Below are 10,805 nucleotides of genomic sequence, written 5' to 3' on the forward strand. Positions count from 1 at the left end.
CATTCATAATGATGACAGGTAAAATATCAAGGTTGATTTTATGGGGATGTGAGGGAAACAAACTGTGTTAGTGAAAAATGTGCTGACATGTTCCCTCTAAGTGAGGGGCAAAATCCTTATGACAGGTTCCCCTTAACCATTATAAGGATAAGTACATACCGCAGTTTGCAAACAATTAAGTCTATAACCAGAAATTTTACATGTGATCAATAAATGAAGGAATATCGGAAAACGAGTATATTAAAAAATGTCAGGAAGATAAGGGTAACAAAATAGAAAGCTAAAACTATATTTAGGGGCCACACATTGTACATATGCACCAACTTTGTCACTATGTTTCCACTTGTTCCCTGATCACTGCAGTTTTTGTGTTTGTACTTGCATTTCTTCTTTTCTTAATGTAATGTATGTGAACCCCTTATTAATTGTACAGCACCATGGAATTAAACGTATTCCCATTTCAATACACAAATATTATTGTTTATATGACGAAGTTATATAATTTCTCAATAAGCTTTCTGTATGAATTCCTCACAGATCTCTGCTTGCTGTCATTCTCTGCTTCAATGTTTACTTCCAGTGTACAGCAATCTGGCCATGGTCTCACAGGTGCACAGCTCATTAGTATCACAGAGAGTAATCAGAGATGTGGGTGATAACGAGCCATGCACCTGTGTGACCATGCTTAGATTTCTATCCACTGGAAGTAATCATAGAAGCTTTCTATAGAATGACAGCATTTTACCTCTAGTGTAACCCCCTTCATCCTCATAGACTCCCCCTTCATCCTCATAGCTCTTGCTATTTGTATATATCCCTATGAGTTGTAAAGCACAATATAAATAAAGATTATTATTATCAATGACAGCAAGCAGAGATCTAGAAAGCCATGAGGAAATAATGCAGAAAGTATATTGGAAAATTCTTTAACTTTTCATCATATGAACAACAACCTTAATTTGCAGAAATGGGAACACCAATCTAATGGTGCTCTATAAATAAAAATAATGTACTGTCTGGGAAGCACAATGACAATGTCTGAGTCATGACTGTTAAGTCAACATACATGTGAGACTACTTTCAGCACTACATGATGTACAAAACTCGATGGCTCCTAGACAGGGGCAAATTAAGACTGGCATGGGCCCTGGGCTGTGTGAATATTATAGCCCCTACAAGTCTGGAGTCACTTCCTACACATTGGGGCTCATTTACTAAGGGTTCGAACGCCACACTTACGTCGGGTTTCCCAAATATTTCGGTTTTGCACCGAATTGTCCCGGGATTTTGGCGCCCGCGATCGGAATGTGACGCATCGGCGCCGGCTTTCATGTGACAGAAATCGGGGGGGGGGGGGGGGGACGGGGACGACACACGTGGCCGTTGGACAACCCGACGGATTCGGAAAAAAACACAGAATTTAAAAAAAAATTGTGTCGCAAAAATAGCACTCGCATACACGGGAACGAAGGAGGTGAATTCCAGCGAACTCCAGCGGACTTCAGAGCAGCAGTGACACCTAGTGGACATCGGGCGCACGACCTTAGTGAATCCCGGCAGAACCTGAATCAGCGTCGGAGAACGTGCAGCTGGATCGCGACTGGACCGGGTAAGTAAATCTGCCTTATTGTTCTAGAATTAGCTTCTTGGGGGATGGAGGATGCGTCTCTTCTGCTGCTTTAAATCTGCGGTTGCAGAACCTTTGAAGGACCTTCAAAGGTCCTCTAATGGCTCTTGTGTACATGTGTATTGAGAGCAGGAACAGATGTAAGAGGATTTCATGGGGATGTAAGAGGATTTCCTTCTAAGTTTAAAATTTGGTGGGTGGTTTGAGTGACCATGGGCTCCCTAGAAGACTTGGGCCCTGGGCTACAGCCCAAACCACCTATATTATATTCCACTACTGCTCCTAGAGACAACCATTGTTTGGCTTTTTGTTATGTATTTTTATTGTAATAAACACACATTTCTTAGTGATCTCCCTAAGTATAAACATGGCCAACCACATTGCCAAAACCAGAAATTGATTCTACAGAGAGATAAAGATTAACTATCTACACACCTAATGTCTCATAATTGGTTCAGACTGCTTATCATGACCTGAATGGCTCATGTGTATAAGTGGAAGTCTATTGCAACTTCACCGGTAAATAAAGGGTTGAATACATAAAACAAAGACAAAACCTTTGCCCTTACAATGCATAAAGGGGCTTATTATTACACATCAGGACTTTAACTTAAATTATACCCTGCTTGCTTTACAGTAATGATTATGCAGACAAATATTATTGTGGCAATTATTGTTAAATCAACTAGTAAACAGAAGATTCCAACACATCTTTATGTGTCCTGCTATACTGAGAACAAGGAATTTGGTACATTTAGCACCCTAAATATATTTAAGAACATAAATATTTTACTTTAAACACATTCCTGTTGCAGGAATTTCAGATTTGGAGAGAGGCTTCTTCACAGTCCATCAACCAAAATAGGAATGGATGACAATGTTCACATATTGTATACTGTAGGTGAGACACTGTGAAGGCAGGTTGTATCCTGGTCTAAGGGCAGCTATAATGAAATGTTTTGCCTGGCTGTTGTCTCTGAGTGATCTTTCAGCGTTCAGCATTAGTAGGCATGCCAATAAAATACAAGTTGAGATTTTAAATAAACCTCACAAATGGAATGGTATTGGACACTTAAAAAGTTATCTGCAAAAATCTGTAGGAATATGACACATAATGAAAATCCTGACAATAATTTTAAGTAGCATTAAAAGGATCCAAGTTATAAGCTAGTAAAAAGTCAAACTTAGGTTACATTCACATAAACATGTGGGGGACGTATACACAGCTGCATGCTTGGGACCATACATGCGTCCCCCATAGATGGCAATAGCTGCACGGAATGGTCTGGTGAGCACAATGTGTGCTCACCGTACTGTTCTATAGCTGAAAAAAGATCGAACATGCTCTATCTCCGTCTTTATTTATGGCTTTGCATTTTTTTCCTCTCCAGCGAGGCTCAAGTCTGTTCGTGTAAATGTAGCCTTATAGTGGTGGAAACACATTTAATTGGAGTGTAAGTTCTTGTCCATTGGACAAATGGTGTACATTGTGTTGGGATTGGCCTAAACAGGAGCTCTGTGTCCCTAGTTTACAATCATTGGTCAGACATGTGCACTACCGGTCTGTTCAGAAATCGGTGGGACTGAACGCTGGAATTGTCAGTTCCATAGAGATTTTTGAAGGTTTTTGAAGTTGGTGGAATAGTGAATAACTGAACTTATTATTTGCAGTGTAGTATCAACAGCCAGTGTGATCATTAGAGGCAGCACCGATCAGAAAGTGAAGGGCTATCTGGAGGATGGTCGCAATAAAGGGGGCAACAATGAGTGAGTGTACACATGCGCCTGGTGTATGGTATGGTGGCAATACTGGTGCTCCAGTGGTGCTATCCTTAGGATGGGCCATCAACCATAACATCTTTAGCTATATCTGAGAAAAGCTAAGCATGGATATTGGTTGTTTTAGAACTGTTGGCTTCCCATGCATTTAACGTATTTATATTGTAATAAAATATGTTCAAATTATAGCATTCTGGGTGTCATAAGTATAAGAAGGAGGTTGGCAATATAATTTTTTTAAAAAAAAGTTTGCAAAGCATCTTTAATTCACATGGCACACCAGTTATTCCCAAGCTTGTTCCCACAAGAGAACCCCGGAATTTTGTTTTCACTCCTGGAAAAACCCTCATGACCTTTTTATGTCTCAAAGAAGCTTGCTTTCTCCATTGTAAAAGCGACCGCTCTTGTAATGATTTCTAATTATGGCACAAATTGCCAAAGAATTTCTGATAACCCTAGTTGGGAACCACAACACTACAAAAAAGTCTTTTAGTATATCATAATTTATATCTAGAATAGACAAATGCATAGAAATAACTCATTAAATCCCCTCATGACCAGCAGATGACAAATTTTTGTGGAAATGAGGAAAATGGGAAGCCAAGATGCTCAACAACAAGGAGCTTATCATTCAGGCGGAGCATTAGTAATGAGAGAATCATCCAAGATTCGCTTGAAGAAGGTTTGTAAAAATTTTTAAAGTGTGAATGTTTTCAGCCCAAATCGATCTTCAGCCAATTGTCCACGACATTGGCATATAACCACCTCTAATTCTCCAAAACGCAGAATCTTCATGAGAAACTCCTATCTGGTTTAGTAAATGTTTTTTTTCCCAGTGTTTTAATTTTTCCATCCCACCCTCTAGACTCTGCAATGAATAAAGCAGTAGCTAGCCACAATTTTACAAGATAATAATAATCTTTATTTATATAACACCATCATATTCTGTAGCGCTTTACAAATCATAGGAGACATATACAAATGTAATATTACATTAGAGTACAAACATAGTCATATGAAACAGTAGGAGTGAGGGCCCTTCTCACAAGAGCTTACAGTCTATAAGGATGAGGGGGGTGACACAAGAGCTTACAGTCTATGAGGATGAGGGGGTGACACAAGAGCTTACAGTCTATGAGGATAAGGGGGTGAAACGAGAGCTTACAGTCTATGAGGGTGAAGGGGTCACACAAGAGCTTACAGTCTATGAGGATGAGGGGGGTGACACAAGAGCTTACAGTCTATGAGGATAAGGGGTGACACAATAGATTACAGTATATGAGCATGAGGGGGTGACACAAGAGCTTACAGTCTATGAGGATGATGGGATGACACAAGAGCTTACAGTCTATGAGGGTGAGAGGGCTTACAGTCTAAGAGGCATAAGAACTTATAATGAATGTATAATGGTCCAGCCATTCTTTATAAGGGAACAAAATAAAATAATTTAATAACTAAAGATGCTGCTTGTTGAACCAGTTATTAGACGTCATCTTACATACAAAGTCCAAGGAGAATGGGACTGCAGAGAAGCCTGGAGCTTTGTATTTGGTGTTTACCAGATAACAGAAGGAAGGGGGATACAGGATGGGTTAGTAAATGCTGAAATTTCATGCAGTTAGTGAGTGTTATAGGCTTCCCTAGAGAGATGGGTTTTAAGAGCACGTTTGAAACTTTGTAGATTGGATATCAGGCCAAAGCCTGAAGATTTGTCCAAAGTGATGTGAAAAGATTCAGATTTGATTCAGTGTCAAAAAAAAGGAAGATTCGTACCAAATCTCAGTGGCAAAAGACTTGTGTCCATTCGCATTTTGGCATATGTTAAGTATATGTATGTATGTATGTACATTTCCTTTTAGCAGTTCTGTTTTTAAACAAATGGTTCCCTGCCTGGTTGTTCTCTTCCACTTTTTAATAGAAGCTTTTCCAATAACTCAATTTGCACATTGTAGAGAAAGATTGAACCTAATCCTTAGAATTTTAAACTTCAATAAATCACAAAAAGCCTACCCAGCCCCCTAGAGCATAAATACTCCAAACATACCACCTCAAATATATGACAACTATATACAAACCTCAGATATTTCAGATAGTATTTAACATTTACAATGAAATAGTCAACCGTTGCATTCTGAGACAATCTAATCCATATCTACTCAACTACACACCAATCAATCTATGGTTTGGTCTCGATGTACTATCAGAATTAGTATTCAGTTCTGCCATTGTCTAATGTATTACTATTAAGCATAGGATATGTGTATATGACTCATCTACTTCTCTGTGTTTTGTAATATTAAGTTTCGACTTACTACAATTCACAAACATTTTTATGATCAGCTTCTTAGCTATGTTTGCTAGTTTCACATGGTGGCATTTTGGACCCATTTGGCTAAAGCTTTGTGCAGTGCTGCGTAATCTGTGTGCGGTATATAAATAAAGAATTATTATTATTATTTTGATCAGTAATGTACATCTGTATTGAAAAGTCAAAATCAAAGGAGCAATCTATAGAGAAGAAATGTTTAATGGAAAGATCTCTGCATCTTCTATGTTTTAGATGCATTGTTGGTTGTTGCTTTAAAATACTGATGCACAATATTAGCTAAAATACTGCTGTGTGAAAGATCCATATACAAGTGTCTACTTATAACATAAAAATTAAATCACAGAGCCATTAAATCACAGAGTGCATCATCCATTTTCCATTAAAACTTTGTCCCATTGAATCCATTTTCACCTGATGATGTTTGTCTAGTAGTAGATGAAACCATGCCACCATCCTACATGGATCACATTTAGTGATTCTGCTTACACACAATGGGGCACATTTACCAATGCCCTTGTGCCAGTTTTCTCTCGGACTTTGAACGTTCTTTTAGGTGCAAACTGCTTTCACAAATATTTAAGAAGTGTCTGCACCACTATTGTTTCACACGTGACCCTTTTGGGGTTGTCCACTTTTAGCAAATAATTGATATGGTTTGTGTAAGGAAAAGTTATACAATTTTCCAATATACTTTCTATATCATAGGTGGAAAACTCTTTTAAAGGCGTTCTGGTGCTCAGTCGGGTCATGCATCATATTTATTATGCAAAGTACGACAGAAGTGTGTCGCAAACCCTATGTTGAAGGTGCATCCAAAAAGAAGTTGGTGCACTCTGTCGAGGCAGTGTGGGGAGCACCAGATTCATGAAGAACGTGCGCCACAAATCATGAATAATCATCATATCGCATCCTGGACTACACACAGGCATTTAGTACAGTTTGCCCTGTTCTTTGTAAATGTGCCCCAATATATTTTTGGATGCTAGTGAATGTAGCTACACAACACATTACTATGCATGTTTTATTTTTAGTTTTCTGTGGATATTATATTAGGACACAGTAGACTAGGCAACTATTAAAATGTACTGATTGCGACTTTTTAGCACTAATTCAAAAATAATAATACAGACCTGGAATTTTCCAGTTTATATTATAATATATTATTGGTATATCACATTTTTCCTTGTTGTGATGCTCTACAAAACTAAATCTAAAACAACACCTTTAGGAAATACTAAATATTTAATGGGAAACGTCTTCCTTGATGACATTATATTATACATAAGTAAGCCTTGTTTATTTTGTTGGCGTATAAAGTGTTTGATTTATTTAACAATCTCTTTCCATTGAGACGGTTTCGAGTGTGTTTTGGTAACATAAATTATCATTGTAAAATCTGCAGCTCCGAAATGTCCACTTGTATTTCCATGGTGGTGTATTCAAAGTGAGAAACTCTTCCATGCTGATATCATTAAATGATGCTCTGTGGGATTTACTGGTAAAAGTAAATAGGGCTCAGCATGACAATAAAGATAAGTAATACTTAACCACAGAATAAGCCTATGAAAGACTTAATAGTAAACTGTACCCTACATGCTTCACTAGAAATACTCTGCATGTGGTTACTGAAAAGCAAGCGCTGTTCAGTGGCCTCTGCAGGTGTCCCTGCTTGTCTGGTGAGCTGAAGGTTTGAGTAATCCTCTGCAGGTATCATTAGAGCAGGTTTAATCTTGTTATGTGTTCTCGGTAATAGGACATGCTCATTTCATATTATATATTAAGGCAAGTTTGGAGCAATTTTTGGGTTGGATAATTGCTTCACAAATATCAAAGGATCGTGTAGCTTCAAACCAGTACGATTGTTATTCTTTGATATATACTGTTTGGAGAAATCTTCTAATCTCTGAAGGTTTTCCAAATTTACATTGATGCTGGGAGGGTGTGCATGACAAGAGGAATAGCGTTTCCAACTGACTCATTTCTTATAAGGTGTTAGGTTACAGACAGCCCCCAAAAGAGCTTCTTCAGAAGTCATCCTTAAGTTTATGTGTTTTATATGCTTTGCATAGGACTTTTTGGTTTATATAATAAATGTATGCTTTTCATGTTTTCATGTTTTCTAAATGGGATGTCATTGATGTATTACCCTGTGTTTAAGGTGTCTGCAGACCATAAAATAGATAAATCCACTGCAAGATTTTAGTAATGACTTCTATGCCCTTTAACAACATTAAAACTTGTATGGATTCCATAATACAGTAACAGAATAAAGACCAATCCATGTTTTAGCTTTATAAGGTTCTGTACATTATACTGAGTAGAGGTGATATTCTGGTGTACTCTGGTTACTTTACAATGGATGTTTGTGAGGTCTTTCTAGTGGACAGTGAATGTTATTGGGATTATAACAGGTGCAAAGATAAAAACAGGTGCAGAAAAATGGATGGTGTGCAGAAGAAATACTATATACCAGTACGGAAGTATAATTTTTAACCAATGTATTAGTTTTATAGGTCACAATGAACGTTTCTTGTGTCTAAAGATGCTGAAGAAATAGAAGTAATAATTAAGTAGAAAAAGGAGAAGATAATTTTGATCAACTGCCACCTGTCCCATATAGATGACTAGAGTGTTTACCGACATTTAGGAAATAGCTGAAAGAATCAACCTTATGTCACAGAGTTATCTAATTTTTATGATTTGATATAATTTTAAATACATTTATTGAACCTTTATAAGCTATAGGTCCTGTACATTTACCATTCCTCTTGCAATTGTATCTAAGCATTTATCTCTTTATCTCTCTAATTCCTATGTATATGCAATTATATACTTGTGTCTCCGCCAAAGAATATTAATAAATCTATTTACCACAATAATATGGTAAGAATTTCCTTTTGTAACATGTTCCAGTAGGTGCATTTCTGTTATGTAAACTGCATTTGTTTGTATTTAATAGGCAGCTGTCATATATGATTAATATATATATGTGATTTATGCTGCAATTCCTGTTTATTAGTCATCAGAAACTAGAAAATAATTAGCGGTGAGGAATACATGGAAACCTTCCTACCTTCGCTGAAACTTAGAGGTGAATGTTGTGTAACTACAGCATGTAATCCACCTTACATAGATCTCTCCTCATCCCATGATCCTGGTCCTCAACCTTAGTCATGAATGAAACTGATACCATGTAGACAACTGCTATGTCCATCTCATGTCTCATCTGAATGGCTTTGGGAGTAAATGTAAAATGACAACACATAGACACTTGTGCAAAAAATGTTTTTACACTGGGGTATGGGAACAAATAGCAGAATGTATTAGTCTCAAAATTCTCAGGAAAATCTCAAGACATTCCGAATACATGAGCACCAATGTAGTTTCTCACACCTATTCACCCCACTGTGTGCCAACTGTAAAGAGCTGTGGGAGGTATTTAGGTGTGTCCTCAAAATAAGAAATATGTAATTTGATGAGTTTGGATGGACTTGAAATTGCTTATAGGTCAAAGTTTACCAATATTAATTAATTGAATAACTATTGTAAGAATATTTTCATCCCATGGATTACATTTTATAGTCAAGACATCAAGTGCAAGTACAATTCCTGCTACAAAGTTGTTTAGGCTAAATCAAACTGACCTTTCATAGACTTATAGCAGCTTGACTATAGCGACTGCTTTACTATGACAGTAGGGAGTCTTCATTAAAGAAGTCTATAAATCAAGATTGTTTTTTCGAAACATCACTGCCATTCCACTCTTCTATTTCCTACACGTGATCATTAACCCTTCCACTTTATTGCAAAATCTTGGATATTGTAGCTGCAAAACCATCTGTTATTTGGCAAACAATGCTAACCAGTGACCAGTGGCATCATAACATTCATCCTAGGATCGACAGATATTTCCGACATATTTCAGCTCCTGCATTTTTACACATGTAGCAGAGACAAACATGTTGTTTCTGCTACAAGGCGATAACTTGTAGAAGGTGATAAAGTTAAACAGACAGTACTAAAGAAAATCAAAGTTAACATGTTAAAATGTAATGATTTGTTCCAGATGACAAAGTCAGTTCTACTACATCTATACAGTTAGATGTGAAATCTTTATACTACTTTCTACAATAAGTCGCATTCTATTTCATTTGTTTATGTAACAGATGTATACAAATCTGACAGGTGTATTTCCTTGGTGTCTATGTGTTGACAGCAGCAGTTTATATCATATTGTACTTAATGTTACCATTATTATAAAGTGTAGCCAACACTAGAACATTGTTCTCCTCACTTCGCCTTCCACAGTTAATCTTCCTTATTATCTCTAAGCCCTTTATTGTCCTACCTTCCTCTCCAGTGCTTGGTTCTCTCTTATGTGCTGAAGATGCTTCCTCTGGCTATATCAGTGTGTTCCATTGTCGCAGGGATCCTCTAGGTGCATTTGTGGTTCTCTGCTACCCTTGTCGCTTCTGTCATTGCATCTCTCAGTGACGTGGTTCTAGTCACCTGGTCACAAGAGATCTCAGATGTGATCGGGACACCTCCTGTAGACCCACTATAAGCAGCTTCTATAAGGATGTGTCTAGCAGAGTCTCTCCTCTGTGTCTGAAGTTCTTCTGGATAGTGCATACACAGCCACTCCCTGAAGTCACTTTCCACTCCCCCCTCTGTCCATCCACAGGATTCACCTCTTTCTCTCCTCAACTTTCCTATCATCTCCTCCTTCCGAAGGTTTTCCATCTGTAAGGTGTAACGGGTTCAAACAGAATACCACCTTTTGCCTGCTGCTTTGGGGGACATGTGAATGAGGGATCACAGGGCAAAGTTCAACATCAATTTGCAAAGCTCTAGGTGGAAAACTACAAGCAAAAAGAGCACAAAAGAGCTAATGTTATTGCACGTAGAACTAAAATTGCCTTTTACAGGATATGTCTTATTAACAGAAGCGTAAAATTCCTAAGCAAAAAAAAATACATGCTGCTCCATTGAAAGGCGTTGCATGTTTTAGGGTTTATTTCAACCTTTTAATTAATGGAAATGGTTGAAATAGTTTTCCTCAGGCAATCC

The 10,805-nt window shown here is 37.6% G+C and overlaps 1 protein-coding gene across 1 annotated transcript in view; it reads right to left on the minus strand.

Moving 5' to 3' along the window:
• WNT10B (Wnt family member 10B) overlaps positions 1–10,364 on the minus strand; it is a 30,805-nt gene extending 20,441 nt beyond the window's left edge. Inside the window, exon 1 of the mRNA XM_072135140.1 lies at positions 10,084–10,364. The gene's annotated coding sequence lies outside the window, so the exon portion shown is untranslated. The remainder of the gene's footprint in view (positions 1–10,083) is intronic.
• Between the last annotated feature and the right edge of the window lie 441 nt (positions 10,365–10,805).

Source organism: Engystomops pustulosus, chromosome 2, assembly GCF_040894005.1.
Source record: "Engystomops pustulosus chromosome 2, aEngPut4.maternal, whole genome shotgun sequence".
Taxonomy (NCBI): Eukaryota; Metazoa; Chordata; class Amphibia; order Anura; family Leptodactylidae; genus Engystomops; species Engystomops pustulosus.